Source organism: Mustela nivalis (assembly GCF_964662115.1).
Source record: "Mustela nivalis genome assembly, chromosome: 5".
Lineage (NCBI taxonomy): Eukaryota > Metazoa > Chordata > Mammalia > Carnivora > Mustelidae > Mustela > Mustela nivalis.
The window spans coordinates 128,470,886-128,488,360 of record NC_139024.1 but is presented as its reverse complement, the minus strand read 5'-3'; the positions used below and the strand labels follow the sequence as shown (position 1 = coordinate 128,488,360).

At 42.0% G+C, this 17,475-nt stretch overlaps 1 pseudogene across 1 annotated transcript in view; it reads left to right on the top strand.

Annotated features, from left to right (window-relative positions):
- Nucleotides 1-14,870, top strand: part of LOC309864166 (piggyBac transposable element-derived protein 5 pseudogene) — a 36,712-nt pseudogene extending 21,842 nt beyond the window's left edge. Inside the window, exons 3-5 of the transcript XR_014316695.1 lie at nucleotides 2,380-2,521; nucleotides 9,306-9,483; nucleotides 14,843-14,870. The product of XR_014316695.1 is annotated as a piggyBac transposable element-derived protein 5 pseudogene (transcript). The remainder of the gene's footprint in view (nucleotides 1-2,379; nucleotides 2,522-9,305; nucleotides 9,484-14,842) is intronic.
- The last annotated feature ends 2,605 nt before the right edge of the window (nucleotides 14,871-17,475 follow it).

Sequence of the window (17,475 nt, the reverse complement as noted above, 5' to 3'; positions counted from 1 at the left end):
TTGAGGCCCAGGAAAGTTACACTTTCTCGCTGTGGTAAGTGGCAGAGCCATGTCAGCCGGTCCAGGCCCTGGATTTCAGGTCTGTTTGCTGTGAGCATTTCCTCTTGTGTTTCCAGCTTTTGGCCTGTTTGACCTATCAAACTACTGATGGTGTATTGATAATTCTAATACTCTCGACATTGTGAAAGATTAGCTCTTCACTTTGTGCTAGAAATGTTTCTTGCTGTATTTTTCTTTTAATTAAAAAAAAAAAGTCAAAGTCCCACGTTTCTGCCCATTTGAATCTCCCTGAGTCTCCCTGTTGTGAAGTGGTTGGGTTTGGGGATTTCTAGGGCAGGGGCCTAGTTGGTGGTGGCTTTGCCTGGAGGAGCCCATGGCTCAGGACTTAGAGTGGGGACTGGAGCAGTGTGAACTGTGGCCTGAAAATGTGTTCATGTGTGCTGAGGTGGTGCCCAGATTCTTTTGGAGGATGAACTGAGGTTTTGATCAGTAGGTTAGAGGAACACTTGATGGAATAACACTGATAATTTTGTTTTTGTATTCAATCCTAATTTTGTGTTTTCGTTTTTATGTAGTGCAGTGTGCTCTATGTTCTAAGAAAAAATTGGCAATCAATTCATACAGTATCATGATTTAATAATCCTTCCTCACTCACTGGGTCATATTTCAGGTTTTTATATGTAGTTTTTATATCTGTAGTTCTGTTTCTGAATTCTGCATTTTGATTCATTTCTTCATTTTTAAATTTCTTGTTTTAAATATTTTATTTATTTGAGAGAGAGAGAGAATGAGCTAGGAGCAGGGGCAGAGGGAGAAGGAAAGGGAGACTCCTCACTGAGCATGGAGCCTGATGTGGGTCTCAGATCCCAGGTCTCTGGGATCAGGACCTGACCCAAAGGCAGATGCTTAACAGACTGAGCTACCCAGGTGCAGCCACATTCCTTCATATTTTTATTTTTACTCCAGTGCTGCACTGTTTGGCTGGTTGCTTCAGTTTCTGGGAGGGAGGGAGATGACCCCCTCCCCTGTTCTTCTAACAAGTTTGCTTTTTCTGCGTTGACTGGAGAAGGGCCAGGCTTCCTGAAGATGAGTAGGATGATTCAGTGACACCCAAAAGTCAGTGGCTATCATTGTTCCCACTGTGCTTCAACAACTTCACCCACTGACTCTTTGATGATGGCAGCCACCAGCAAATCTTCTGCAGAGGACTGCTGCCTTGGGATGCTTTTCTTGTGGTGCTGGACTTCATTCCCCCTGGCAGCCAGTACAGCTAGGATTAGAACCTAGGAAAAGTCCCATTAGAACCCAAGAAAGTGGGGTGCCTGGGTGGCTTAATCGATTGTCTGCCTTTGGCTCAGTTTATGGTCTTAGGGTCCTGAGATGAAACCCTGCACTAGTGTCCGTGCTGGCTGTGGAACCTACTTAAAATCAAACAAACAGAAATCAGCCCAAGAAAGTACCATCCTTTGTGTTGTTCTATACTGTGGATCAGATTTTATTTTTCTTTTCTTTTTTTTCTTTCTACTTTCTTTTTAAAGATTATTAATTTGTCAGTGAGAGAGCACAAGCAGGGGGAGCAACAGGCAGAGGGAGAGGCAGGCTTCTGGTTGGGTAAGGGGTCTGATGCCGGACTTGATCCCAGGACCCTGTGATCATGACCTGAGTCATGTTAGGCTGCTGCCTAACAGACTGAGCCAACCAGGCATCCCCCAGGATCAGACTTCAATAACCCTACCAGATTTCTTTAGCTTTGACATTTTAAAGGACAATGAAAGCTAGCTAAACCTACACCAGGATTCTGCATCTGCTGGGGCTGTGCTGTCCGGGCCTATGTGCCTCCTGTTCTTCTAACCCCATCAATTCCACCCATGTTTTAGCCAGAGAACTGTAGGCAGGTGTGGGTGTGTCACTGAAAGCTTTGACTCATCATTCATATCTTTATTGTAAGCTTATAATCTTTCTTTTTTTCTTTTTTTTGGGTAAGATTTTATTGATTTGTTTGTTTATGAGAATGAATGGGGAGCAGAGGCAGAGGGAGAAGCAGACTCCCTGCTGAGCAGGAAGTCTGACATAGGGCAAGATCCCAGGATTATTTATGACCTGAGCCCAATGCAGATGCTTAACCGACTGAGCCACCCAGGCGCCTCTTTATTTTTTTTTTTATTGATTATCTGCCTTTCTGAGGCAGCGTTCTACCTGGGTTTTCATAACTCCACACTACGGTATTCTTCCACTAGTGTGGCCTGTTTTGAGGTAATTCCTATACATTCTGGCTATGCTGCTAAATGATGATATGATATTGGACTCTTTTTTTTTTTTTAACCTCTCTGAGCCTTGGTTTCCTCTGTGCTAATGTGGATAATATACCCTCTCTTGCAGATGTGTGGAGGGCCATGGCTGACTTGGATGCAGTTGGAGTCATCTCACGGCACATGGAATACACAATTTATCTTGCTCCCTGTCTTGATAACGACATCTTGGTTTTCATGCTGTCTTAGAACAAGTAGAACTTGACTTACATGTAAGTTGTAAATTCACGTACTTTTGACAGAGGTGTTATTTTAGTTTAGTTTAGTTTAGTTTAGTTTAAAGCAGGCTCCACACCCAGTGCAGAGCCCAGTGTGGAACTCAAACTCACCACCGTGAGATCAAGATCCGAGCTGAGATCAAGAGTTGGCCGCTCAACCAGCCTAGTCACCCAGGCATCCCTTCTGTTTATCATTTTTCAAAAAATGCGACACGTAACACTTTCTCTGCTTGGACCTGTCCTCACACCTGCTATGCTGGTCTGGGGGTCAGACGTGTAGCTGGTGTGGTGCTGGTGAAGTTGAGCAAGACAGTTGTTAAGTCTTTTTACCCTAATTGCTGTTGTCCTATTATTTCCTTTTTATCTTAAAGATTTTATTTTATATCGTGGTGATATATGCTAAAACTGTTGCTTCTGGTCCTGCCTTAAAACTTGAATATGTAGGGCATTTTTTAAGGATTCATCCCTGGAGATACAGTATTTGTTTTTCTCTGTCTGACTTATTTTGCTTAGCACAATACCCTCTAGGTACATCCATACTGTTGTAAATATCAGGATCTCATCCTTTTTGATGGCTGAGTAATATACCATTGTGTGTATGTACCACTTTGTCTTCTGTTGCTGGACACTTGGGCTGCTTCCATATCTCGGCTATGGAAAAAAAATGCTGCAGTAGGCTTAGGGGTGTCTCTGTGCTTTCAGAATGTTGAGTCTGATGTGTCAACTGCCACAACAGTCGTGGCAACTCAGGAAGGGAGCCAGGTGCAGGAGGTAAGAGGAGGAGTGCAGCTTTAGGCAATCTGAGTTGAGGTGTCTGTTGGACGTGCAGGTGTAGGTTCTGGTTGGACAATCAAAATGTAGGAATGGGTGCTTGGGGGAAGAGAGATGCAATCATGCTGTTGCCAAGGGATATATTCCTTGTAGAGAGAGTGACAGTTAAGGATTTAGGGTAATTCCTTCTTTTCTTGGGCAGATAAAGGGGAAGAATAAAGGAGTAGTGGATGGAAGGGGAGGGACGTGGCTTTGATGCCAGGAAGGCATTTTTGCACAGATGTCTAGAGAAGAGAGATTTCAAGGAATGAAATGTCAGCAATGTTCGATGATGTGAAAAGTTGCAAAGCAGCTTGATTAGGGGGTGGGGGTAGATCGAGGAGGTTGTCACTGAGTACTGAAAGAAAATGGGAGGTGAGTAGTGGAGTCCTAAGCCAGACAGAGAGATAGAGTGACTGGGCGTGAGACCATGGAGGTCACACACAAGAATAGCCTTTTAGAAAGTTTGATGGTAAAGACACAGACGATCATAACTCCAGACATAGCTTGGACAAGGGTGGGTTTTACAGGCTGTGTTTACCTATTTGCAGGTTGACTGAAGGGAGATGACAGATGGTGCATGCTGCTGGATGTTGTGGGTTGAGATGGGATCAGGTATACAGAAAAGCACACAGAGAGGAGTGTATGGATGCCCTGACTGCTTCTGTAGAACACAAGGCCAACATTAGGCATGGAGGGAATGGAACGTGGCTCAAGGAGATGTGCAGTCTCAGATACAGACCACATGGCTCAGAGTCTTACAGGGCTCTCCTTGCCTCTGCGTGGCCCTTCTCACAGGGTTTAAGTTTTGAAGAGTCCTTTTGTTTCTCTGGGTTTGGGGTGTGACTGGAGAGACATAGCAGAGAGCAAGGGCTGAGGAAAGACCAAGAGGGCAGGAACTCACAGAGGGGATTCTACTACTCTCTCTGCCTTTTCTGGTATGGGCTCTCTCCTGATCTGGATGGATGGATGACCTGCCATTACTTCTTTTAAAAATGCATTTGGCTTTACCCTGCCAGAAAGCAACACATGTTTATTGAAGAATAGTGGGAAACCCCAGAGAAACTGAAGGAAGAAAATAAGCACTCAGCTGAAGACAACCATTCAAAAGTTCTGGCACCTTTTCCTCCCAACTTTCACTGAAGTTGAACAGATAAATGTATATATATGAAGTGATTTCTGGGAAAGACCAAAAAAAAAAAAAATACCGACAACAAGAAAACAAAAAAGAGAACAAAGCAGAAGAAAACGGTGTTCATTTTCTTCCTGAAGCTGCCCTTCCTCGATACTGCTACTTGGTTTTACTACCTGCTTTTCTCCCTGGGCTTTCTTGACAAAACATGGTTCCACTACTTTTACCTTCTTCAAAGTGTTTGACAGAGTCGTTTGCTTTCAACATGGAGTTTGAGCAAAATGGACTATTGTTTTAAAATATTCTATCATGTGTGCTGTAATATCTCATCCTGGACATGATGCAAATGCTATGATAAAAAGAAGAGATGCTTTTAAAGTGATCACCAGAGTTGTGAAATTCATTGGCATGATCCTTCTTTTTTTTTAAAAAAGATTTTATTTATTTATTTGACAGACAGAGATCACAAGTAGGCAGAGAGGCAGGCAGAGAGAGGAGAAAGCAGGCTCCCTGCAGAGCAGAAAGCCCGATGCGGGGCTCGATCCCAGGACCCTGGGATCATGACCTGAGCTGAGGGCAGAGGCTTAACCCACTGAGCCACCCAGGCTCCCCGACATGATCCTTCTTTTGAGGGTCATAATTCGTTTAATTTTTTTCTGCTCCAGTTTAACCTTCGCAGTCTTCAGTTGTTATGTGCATTAGACACAGTATTAGCAGTAGTGGCAGTAAAAATACTCCTGTCACCCTTTACAGGTACCATTTTACTAGCATCTCCTTACCACTGTAGCAGCTTTAAACCCTGTTTCCACCCTGTTCATTCCTTTAAATGCCTTTTCCTTAAAACCTTTTCTTAGTTTTTGGTGTTCTATAGCTTTACCACAAAATGTTTAATTGAAGATTTCTCATCTTGCTTGGTATCTGTGCATTTCCTGTATTTCTGGATTTATCATTTCTGTAATATCCTCAGCTGTTTTCTTCTGAAATTTTGACTCTGTCCTTCTGCTGTACATCCCAGGATTCTTATTTAAACCTCCCGTCTGTTGTTCGTGTCTCTCAAGCTGGCTTTCATCCTCTTCTCCTGCCTCCTTGTGTTGCATTCTGGGGAATGTCTTCACTTCTTGGTGCAGTGTTGTGAAGTCCTTCATTCGGGGCTCATCTACTGCCCCACCATTCTGGTGTGTTTTCTGTTGTGTTTTACGTCTCAGTGATTTTTGGTCCCTGTTTAACTTCCTTCAGTTCCATGTTCACACTTGGCCTGTTGCTTTTGATAGGCTCTTGATCCTTCTTCATTTTTAAACCTCTTTTGTGTTCTTAAACAATTAACATGTAATATTTTCTATTCTGTATCTGATCATTCCAGTGTCTAAAGTCTTCATTTTCCCTCAGTCTTCTGTCTCTCACAGTGGCCTCATTTCTTGCATGCTCTGTGAAGGGATTTTGAGACCAGCTTTATTGGAACATAGATGTAATCTCTTTTAATTCTGTTTTTTGGTGTTTTTGTTTGTTTGTTTGTTTGTCTGTCTGTTTTTTCCTGGAGGGTTTGTCTTTCCTTTGCCAGGAGGCTGGGAGTGTTCTTGGTTGGGATCACTTTGGTTCCATTTGAGGGTCCTGGTTTATTAAGGAAATCTCAGGTTCAGTTCCCCCAACTTACCGTGTGGTGGGAACGGGGTCTGGAGGGCACAGGCCTGTAGAGATCCTGCAGTGAAAATGGCATTTGTTCTCTGGCACCCTGATTTGTTTCTCTTGAGCTTGTTGCTTACAGATCAGGTTTTGGCTCACTTGTTTCTGCCACCTCCCTCTTCCTGCTTCCTTTCCTACCATTTTCTAAGTCCTTTGCTAGTTTTCCGATGTCTTCTAAAGCCCAGAAATGTTTTGTGAATTCCATTTGCAAGTCTCATCCTGCAGCAGGAAGGCCGGAGCCAGACACTGTAATGCTCTGCCTCCCACAGAGGAGATTTTAATACCCTCTCCTCGTGTTCAGAAATTCTAGATTGGAGATGGAGTTATGGATACATTACCATTTACAGAGGATTAGTTGCCTATATAATAGAACAAGTATGCATTATTCTAATCTTCCTAAAACTTCCATTTTGCATAATAAATATGAATGAATAAGGAACCCGCATTACTTTAGTTTATGCAGATGTTCTCTTTCTGTCTCTGGCTTTAGATGGTAGGTTGTCATTTGTATGGTTCATTCTGAAAATTGGGTAACTTCATTCTTATTTTCTACATGTTGGTGCCATATAAAGTGATGATTTATGGAGATTCAGAGGTAAATATTTATCAACATCTAAATAATTGGGGAAGGCTTCCTTTACAAAAGGTAGAATTATTAAGACCTGTTTAATCACAGAAGGGATATCCTGTAAAGCTAGCCCATAAATAAAAAGTGGATCAGAAGAAAGCAGAGAGAGGAGAGAATTTGGAAGGAGCACGTGGAGGGACACCTACTGCCTATCCCTGTAAGTCAGGGGCAATCCGGAAGGGAAACCTTGTTAAAGGAGGCAGTAGTGTTTAGATGTAATGAGCTACTGGAAACCTCACAGTGTTCTGGTGAAGCAAGTGGTGTGCAATCAAGTCCGCAGCCCAGTTGAAGTTGTGGCTTCAGGCAGCAAGCGAGCAGGCCTTTCTGTCTGCCTTTATCTCCAGTGGGAGCGACTTGTCCCCCTTGAAGTCAGCCTCCAGACATCTTTTCCTGTCGCTACACATCTGTGCATCACTGAGAATTTCTGCGGTTGCTGCTTCATGGAGATGTTTGTCAGTTTTGGGTTTTGTTTGTTTTGTTTTGTTTTTTACCGAGGTTCACTTGCTAACTTTTCTCTTCTCTTAAAAAAAAATATATTTAATCTAGGGGTGCCTGGGTGGCTCAGTGGGTTAAAGCCTCTGCCTTCGGCTCGGCTTGAAGGCATGATCCCAGGGTACTGGGATTGAGCCCCACATCAGGCTCTCTGTTCAGCAGGGAGCCTGCTTCCCTTCCTCTCTCTCTGCCTGCCTCTCTGCCTATTTGTGATCTCTGTCTGCCAAATAAATAAATAAAATCTTTAAAAAATATATGTGTTTAATCTAGGGGCACCTGGGTGGCTAAGTGGGTGGGTTAAGCCTGTCTCTTCAGCTCAGGTTATGATCTCAGGGTCCTGGGATTGAGTCCTGCATCATCAGGGAGCCCTCTTCCTCCTCCTCTCTCTCTCTCTCTCTCTCTCTCTCTTCCTCTCTGCCTACTTGTGATCTCTCTCTGTCAAATAAATAAGTAAGTAAATAAATCTTTTAAAAATATATATATAATCTCTTCCAGGAAGAGATTATGCTGAGTGAAAAAAGTCAAGCAGAGAGAGTCAATTATCATATGGTTTCACTTATTTGTGGAGCATTACAAATAGCATGGTGAACAAGGGGAGATGGAGAGAAGGGAGTTGAGGGAAACTGGAAGGGGAGGTGAACCATGACAGACTATGGACTCTGAAAAATAATCTGAGGGTTTTGAAGGGGTATGGGGTGGGAGGTTGGGGGAACCAGGTGGTGGGTATTAGAGAGGGCACGGGTTGCATGGAGCACTGGGTGTGGTGCAAAAACAACGAATACTGTTACACTGAAAAAATATATATATATTTCATCTCTTATTACCATGTATTTCAAATGGTAGTGGGGGATGATGGTGTGGGACTCCATGAAGTGAATTTACACTGCCATCTTGACCACAATATAAGTGTCGTACACAGCCGTCCTGTGTCCCCTTTCGTTCTGAAATGGATTCTCTCTTCCCAGCTGTTATCAATAGAAAACAGGGGTCTTTGTTCTTGTAGGTGACTTGTCCAAGATCGCACAACTTTCGAGGTTTAAACTTTGGTCTGATTGTACGACCCATTTTCTTTAACTCAGTGCCATGCAACCTACCATGTAGGACTCTCAATACTCTCCTGCTTTTGAAGCTGTAATTCACAGGCCACGTCTATCAGTGCATATCTATTTTTGTCTAGTTCACTCATTTATTGCACACATTTACTGGATGCCAGCTATGTGTTTCAGGCACCTTTCTAGGTGCTAGAGATATGGCAGTGGGCAAGTCAAACACAACACCCTGCCCTCATTGAGCATGTTCCATTTCCTACTACTGGAAGCATCCACCAGGAACAATGGACTTATGCCAGAAGTCCAGCAATGATATGAGTTCCAGAAATTTCTGAATGGTTCTTTGTGGAAGTGATGATTTGGCGGCAGCCCTCAAGGTAGCTACCTGCACAGGCAAAAAAAAAAAAAAAAGGAGGGCTGGTGTAGAAATGCCTGATGAATGTGCTTCAAGGTCAAATAACTGAGCCAGGTCTTTAAGGTCTTATTTAGCTCTGAGATTTTTCAAGAACTTTCCATGATACATAAGCATATTATAGAAAAAACCCTATTCAAAGCACACTGTAAATTTGGAGGACGATTGTCTTTGCATTATTTTTGTGATTAAATGACAGTTGATGATACAGGCACTGTTGTAAGTCACTTATCCCTGTGCAAACACTTTGTGGTAAATTCTTTTATCATCCTTATTTTTCAGAGGTAGAGACTGATGCAAAGGGAGAAGTTTGGTGGTTCTCCACTGGCCACAGCTAAGCAAGCAAAAAGCAAAAAGCAGAGCCTGCATTGGAACCAGGCACTGTGGCTCCAGACCCCAACTCTTCACCCTTGGGCTTCTTGCAGCACGCCTGATTTCTTGTCACTAAGAACTTGGTGCAGGAGTTTAACGGTACCTTTAACTTCTAGTTTTTCTTTCTCAGAACTGAATCTGCATTGCAGTGCATCTCTGCATAAACATGTGTTTAATTTTGTCACCTTTAATTTTGTTTTTAGGTAAGATCTGAAGGAGTCAATCTGTTTCTTCTGTGGCTTCAAGCACTTCAGACAAACTTTGCAGAAGAGCAGGTGCTGATTTTTGCTTGCCTCGTGCCTGGTTTCCCAGCGATCATGTCATCCAGAGGGACCTGCATGGTGGAGACACTCATCAGTCCTAGCCCTGGTGTGGCAGATGGTGAGGAAGATTTTAGCCAGCCTTACAGGTTGAAATGACTCTGGAAGTTCTCTTGAGGGATTCCTCAGCTTGTCATGATCCTGAATAGAACCCTTTATTTCGTAGATGGGTTTGGAGGAGGAATTATCCCCTGCTCTTGTTCACAGTAATGTCTTACAGACATTAGAATAGAAAGAATCCGAGCCTTTTTTATATGCAATGAGGACGGGAGACATTTACTGAAGTGGTGGAAACAGGAATGGAAGGGAGGACTCAGATGTTGGAAACAGCAGGAAGTGGAGACACATCATGTATCTGAAGTGTTTCCTTGGCTGTGAATGAAATTTAAATCTGCCATCCAAAACTACTGTTTATTGTCCTCAGCATGATTGTTTCACGAGTAGACATTCATCTGCTCACCCAGCCCTGTATTTTCATGCCGCATTCATGGAAAGACAGTAGCTGCTTCCTGGGAAAGTCATGGCAACCATCTGTGTCCCATGAGTTTTTAAGGAACTTGCCAGTTAGGGCCAATGATTGATTAATGCACATCACTTTATTGCCCAAAGACAGGTATTTGATCCTTAGGCTGACCGAAGCAGAATTTGGCAGAGAGAAGAATAGTTTAGAGGGAGAGGTGGCTTCATGGGACTTTGTACTGTATTTCCAACCCCTTGATGCTCGCTGGCCTGGAGTGTCGCGTGAGCAGGTTCCAAAGGAGGGGCCGATGTATTTTAATGAAGGCCATTTTTTAAAAACCCTTTGAACGTTGGTGAAAGAACTCCTTTTTTTCCCCACTCTGGAGCAAAGATATATCCACAAGAATCACTCCACTCTTGCCGGCCATATCAGGGGAAAGGATCGCTGAGGACCAAACATGCTTTTTCCTTCAAGTACTATTGAACTGTATGGTTATTCAGGTAAAAGCAAAATCTTGGATAATTCAGGAATGGTCTTTCTCTTGATAGGAAAGAGGAAACATTGCTTATTTTCTCCCAGCTCATCCATATTTTGTATGTTTGCTTGTTTGTTTGTTTGTTTTTTGAGTTTACTCTTTATGATATTTCACTAGAACTTGAATATGTGCTATATCACATCAGCAAAGACCTGGCATACATAATATTTTGTGTGAGAGTGTATGTCAAGCAAACATTTCAGTTCTCCCATCTGCTTTCATATTACCATATTCACACAGAACACTTCACTTCTAACACTGTGGCTGAGGCCGTGGATTTTTCCCTCACCAGGCAACTCTGCAACACCAGCTGGGTGTCCTGTAGTTTTACTCAGCTTTGACACTGTCTGCCTTGATATGGCATCTGATCCCACAGGTTAAGGGCTCAGTCCCGTGAGACTGTTCCATCACATTCAGGTGCCAGTCATAAGTAGGAGGGGCCCAGGTTACCCACAACTTCTCTACAACTTGGCTACAAATCAGAGGTTCCTTCAACTCCTCCTCTGGTTCAACTGAGTGGCTCGCAGAACTCTGGGAAACATTTGTTTTCATTTGCAATTTATGAAAGATATGATAAAGGATGCAGATGAACAGTCAGATGCAGAGACACAAAGGGCACAGTCTGGGAGGGTCCCAAGCACAGGAATGTCTATTCCTGTGGAGCTGGGTTTTATCCCCCTCCTGGTACCTGGATATGTTTACTTACCTGGAAGTTTCCTGAAACCCCTGCTATGAGGATTTTTTTTAAAGATTTTATTTATTTATCAAAGAGAGAGAGGGGGAGAGAGCGAGCACAGGCAGACAGAATGGCAGGCAGAGGCAGAGGGAGAAGCAGGCTCCCTGCTGAGCAAGGAGCCCGAAGTGGGACTAGATCCCAGGATGCTGGGATCATGACCTGAGCCGAAGGCAGCTGCTTAACCAACTGAGCCACCCAGGCGTCTCTGCTATGAGGATTTTTATGGAGGCTTCCTTACATAGATGTGCTCTGCTTTTAGCCCCCTCCCCTCTCTGGGGGAATGTAGGGGTTGGGGTGGGGGTGCCGAAGATTCTAAATTCTAATCATGGTGTGGTCTTCCTGGTGATGTGTCCCCACTGAGGAGCCATCTTGGAGCCCACCCAGAGTTGTGTTATTAGAACAAAATATTAAACTCAAAATGGATGGAAGACCTCAATGTAAGATAGGAATTCTTGCCAGTTTTCTTAAGGTGATTCTTTCTCTCTGCTATCCCTCAAGATTCTGTCCTTGCCTCCCTTCCTGACTGCACTGTCCTATTGGGCAATCTTGCCTATTGGGCAGGTGGAATGGACCAGTAGGGTCAAAATGCACAGCTTCTAGAAGGCAAAGGGATACTCCAGTCTGCTCTCAGGACTTTGGAGTCTTTGTGTTTTTGGTGCTGGTGAAAGGAAATGAGAGAGGAGAGAAGACAAGAAAGAATGCTAAGTCATTAGAGAGAACTGGTAGGATAAAATACAGGCATGATGAGTAGAATGAGTTTAAAAACATGATACCATTGGGTGATTTTTTTAATACTCAGTAAGAATATTTTTAACAAAGTGAACCATTTAGTTTTGAAATATTCATTCTTAGCATAATTTGAGTTTTAAGATAGGATTACATTACATGATTGTCACCATTATTTGTCACCATGACTTTTTTTAAATTTTGGATAGGAATTTTAATAAGATAGCATTTTATTTCAGTAGACATTTAAGTTAAAATTTAAATGTATATATGTTCTTTCCCACATATTATCCAAAGGCTACAAATTAGAGTGGAAGAATAAGGAGAATCAAGATACTTGTTTTAAAGTTCCTTTTACACTGTTTTGAAAATATTGTCTTCCTCATTTATTTCCATCATTTACCATGTTAGCAAAATCTACAAACTTGTACTTGGTAAGTACTGATTGGGCTGGGTATAGAGGATGTCCACAGGGAAGCTGCCATTCTCTTTCAAAGTGACCTTTGTTTATTTTTAAGCAAAATAGTCACTTTATTCTTATATTTAATGGTAACTTTATTGTAAGAGGTTTAAAGTTTCCTAATAAATGATTTTACCTATTTGTACAAACTATTTATTTGTACGTCAGGAAGACTGTGGCTCCTAAAATAATTCAACATGTGTCATGATTCTTCTTGGTATAATTATATTTAAAATTAAGTTTTAAAATTTTAATTTTTAATTGAAACTGTTTATTGAAGACAGTGTTTATTTTCTCATGCAAAGATGTTGAAATAAACATTCTTGTTGAAGTCTTCTCTTAACGGTGTTGAGGTATGGTGACCCCAGACCCCAGACCTTGCCCAGTGGTGAGGCAGACCATCCCAGGCCATGCAACTGCCCAGAGTAGCCCTTCCTTATATCCTGGATCTTTCATCCACTACGTGCTACTTACAGCTTCTTATGGAGGGGCCAATATTTGGGCAACTGTGCAACCTAAGGGCAGTAAGCTCCAGAAAGGAAGGAAACATGAGGGAATTTCTAGTTTCACTGCTCAGGGTTTTTGGGTTTTTGTTTGTTTGTTTGTTTGTTTTCCCCTATGAAAAATGAAGGCTCACAGGACATAAGTATCTCTTTGATTGGTGCTGGGGTGGGGAAGCAAATTTTCTTCTCCCTATTATTGGAAAGCAGGCAAAATTAGTTAAAGTGAATAATCAGAAACAATTTGGGAGGGAAAGAGATCACAACAGGCATTAATCCATGTGGTGAATGTGGACTACTAATTCAGTTGTCTTTGGGTATTTACTTACATACACACAAATGTGCATGCTTTGATCAGGGGAAAGCAGCAAAAACTTGATGCCTTTTGAAATATGTAGAAGTACTAACCTCTAGAGGTACCGGGCTGTGTATTTGTTAGCTATCTGTATATGGGTATTTTTTTCAGAACTTGATTCTGATTTGATAAAAAGTCTATATTCACTGTGGAAAACATAGTATACTTTAATATATTGAGACTAAAGTTCTTTATTGAGAACTTGTCTGCCTCATGCAAGTGCCTCCAGGTATATAAAAGGTGGGAGGTCGGGGTACCAGGTGGTGGGTAATATAGAGGGCATGGATTGCATGGAGCACTGGGTGTGGTACAAAAACAATGAATACTGTTATGCTGAAAATAAAAAAAAAAGAAAGTAAGAGAGATGGACATACAGCAAGTAGTAGCTCAAGTCCAATACCATGTAGCTTTTTGTATTGATTATGAAATTTAAAGGAGAAAGGGACTTTTTTTAAATTATTCTATTTCTTTTCAGTGTTCCAGAATTCATTGTTTATGCACCACACCCAGTGCTTCATGCAATATGTGCCCTCCATAATACCCATCACCAGGCTCACCCAACCCCCTACCTGCCTCCCTTCTAAAGCCCTCAGTTTGCTTCTCAGAGTCCACAGTCTCTCATGGTTTGTCTCCCCCACCAATTTCCCTCAACTCACTTCTCCCCTCCATCTCCCAATGTCCTCTGTGTTATTCCTTATGCTCCAGAAGTAAGAAACCATATGATAATTGACTCTGCTTGACTTATTTCACTCAGCATAATCTCTTCCAGTCCAGTTCATGTTGATACAAAAGTTGGGTATTCATTCTTTCTGATGGAGGCCTAATAATCCATATTGTATATGGATCACATCTTTATCCATTCATCCATTGAAGGGCATCTTGGTTATTTCCACACTTTAGTGACTTTGGCCATTGCTGCTATGAACATTGGTGTACAGATGGCCCTTCTTTTCACTACATCTGTATCTTCTTGGTATATACCGAGTGCAGTTGCAGGGTCATAGGGCAGCTCCATTTTAATTTTTTTGAGGAATTTCCACACTGTTTCCCAATGTGGCTGCACCAAGAAAGGGACTTGTTATTAATTCTGTGGAGCTGGTCAAGTCTGATACTCAAAGATAAATTCTTTCAGACATAAAGTTGTTTATACTGATTCTATTCTTCAGATTCATCTACAAGGAAAAGGCTATAAAACTAAAGTCCCATGGATTTGATTAGGGTAGTATTGGGTGTTAAAGTACCTAAAATGATGAAGAATGTCTGTACATTCTTCTAGATTTGTTTCAGTCCTAAAATATTAAATTAGTTATAATGTATGTGAAAATATCCTTACTACTAGAATTGCTTATCCTTTCTCAAATTTTCTAGTGGCTTAGTACTTAGTACTTCCACCGCTGTATGCCATAGCTATAATAAGCAAGCAGTAACAGGAGTCACCATCCCACCTTTGTCAGGTCACAAGGCAGAATCAGAAACAAGTCTACCAAAAAATGTCATCCCTAATAATTTCTGGTACTTTAATTTTAAAGTTTTAGTTGATATTCATCCAATCAAATATATAGCTGAGATATATGTTTGTGAGAAATTGAACTGTTTAGGGTGGTGGCTTACACTCACTCCCCTAATCATGTATTCTGTTTCCTTCCAGACATCCCCCATTTGAGACCAGCGCCAGTGTATGTACATTACTACAACTCAAGACAATGAAAACATTTATAGTATAAAAATTCCATACATGGCAATTCACATTGTTTTTATTAAATGGATTATAAATTTCTTTTTGGAAAAAAAGTATCTAGCTATAATCCAAAACACTCAAAATCGAGTTGCTGTACTGCCCCAAATCATACAGGTATGTCATTCATCTTTTTCTTATATTTTACATAGGTAAAAGTACACTAACACATACCAAAGTAATTGACTCATAGGGGTTTTGGTTCCTAAAGGATGCTGGTTCTAGGTATTATGTTTATGGATGGGCTCTCTCTCTGTTGCTGAGGTGTCAGAGGGACTTCTGAGATAGCACTTGCCATGCTCTGCTGACATTGCCATGACAAGGTGATCTTGGGGGCCAGGGAGATGTTTGAGAACATGGTGTTGTGTGCAGTCTCCTGGACCCTCTCATTTTCCCTCCTTTGCTCAAGAGCCAGTGACATCAGAGCATAAGACCAGGGGCCTGTGTTGCCTTCACCCATCCCCAGCACCAGGCAGGCCCTCAAGAATCATGTAGGTGGGCTGTGGGAAGGACCTATTCGACTGCCAAGTGCCTCTTGGCATCTCAGAGGGAGCAGTGGAAGAGCATCTCAGGATTTTGAGGTGCCATGATGGAATGCCTGAAAGAAAAGGCAGACTCTCTTTCGAAGGCTTTCAGTGAAGACCTCTTTCTGTGTGGGGCCCATGGTATACCTTCCCTCTCTTGTGGTCCTTGGTCATAGAGAAATGGGCTTTCCCAGCAGGTTGAGCTTCTTAGAGACTTTGCTGTGTAAGGAAGGACAACTTGGGGAGGTTTGAGAGGGGCTGCTTCATGGCAGGGGCCTGCTTTTATGCACAAAGCATGGTCCCCTTAGAGCAGCTTCGCTGATGCCCCAGAGTTTCCAAAAGTATGACTAGGCCTGAGCTGCAAGAGTTCACACACCTGAGTGGCAGGTAGCATCTTGGTGGAGGAGCACCAAACTGAGGTCCAGAGCACATGTCCTCATTGATTAAGAACTGACTACAGAGCTAGACAAACTTATTGTCAAGAAGTCTGAGGGGGATACAGTTACATTAAAGAGCAGCAAAATACTTACTGAAGATTTTGAAAGGGAGCTTTGGGGTGCGTGGATGGCTCAGTTGGTTAAATGTCTGCCAGAGATCAAACCCTGTGGTGGGGGGTGGGGAGTCCCTGCTAAGTGAGGAGTCTGCTTCTCCCTCTCCCTTTCCCTCTGCCACTCTCCCTGTCTGTGCTCACTTTCTCTCTGTCTCTCTGTGTCAAATAAATTTTATAAATCTTTTAAAACATAAAAATACAAGAAAGATTTGAAACTTAAATTCACTAGTTGTAACATGTAATAGGAACCCTGTAAACAGTAATGATCACTGCTGAGAACAAAATTGATTTTTTAAAGATTTTATTTATTTGGCAGAGAGAGATCCCAAGTAGGCAGAAAGGCAAGCAGAGAGAGAGGAGGAAGCAGGCTCCCCACTGAGCAGTGAGCCCAATGCAGGACTCGATCCCAGGACCCTGAGATCATGACCTGAGCTGAAGGCAGTGGCTTAACCCACTGAGCCACCCAGGTGCCCCACAAAATCGATTTTCCAAAGGAATATCCCAGAACACTGAGGAAAATTGTATCTTGCAATTTTCTGAACCCTGGCAGTGCAGGCCTGGGCCAACCTGGTATGTCTGTTTCACCAACCAAATCTTCCTCATGTGCCCAAGAAGTGAAACCATATTTGCATTTGCCACCAGAATCAACTAATACTAAATAATAGTTGAGAATTCCAGCTTGATTATAGTGAGTGGAAAATGGACCTCTCTCTGGTTAATTCTTACATATGATTTTACTGTTCATCTTCATAAAAGGGATAAGAAATGAGGAAACGTGGATTATCAGTTTGTTTTCACTCTCATCACTCACTGCAGTTATAATTTTCAAAATACCAAGATGTTTTTCAAAAGTAGTTGTTTTTTTTGTTTTTTTTGTTTTTTTGTTTTGTTTTGTTTTGTTTTTGTGGAGGGAGTAGGGACTAAGACTAAGGAAAGCATTGTTCTGTCAAGAGAAGTCGTTTTCAATTTATGGTATGATGGGAAATCCATCTCGTATGTCCTATTTGGATAACAGAGCTCACTTTTAATTTTTTTAAACTTCCTTTGATTTTTTAATTGAATTATAGCTGACCCACAATGTTGCATTCGTTTCAGATATAAAACAACAAGATTTGACAAGTCTGTATGTTATGCTGTGCTCGCCGTACTGTACCACCAACCATATTCCCTATGCTGTGCCTTTCGTCCTGCAACTTATTAATTTTGTAACTGGAAGCCTGTTATCTCCCACTGTATTTCACGCATTTTGCCTGTCCACCCGCTGCCTCCTCTTTGGAAACGATCAATTTGTTCTCTGTAGTTATGGGTCTCTTTCTGTTTTTCTGTGTGTTCAGAGAACTTTTTAAGATAACTTGGTGCCTTTAAACATATTCCTTGATTTACATTATTTTGGATACGTATTTGCCATGTTACCCAATTAGTTATGTAATGACTTCAAAATTTGGGGGCTTAAAACAACCCTTTTGTCATAT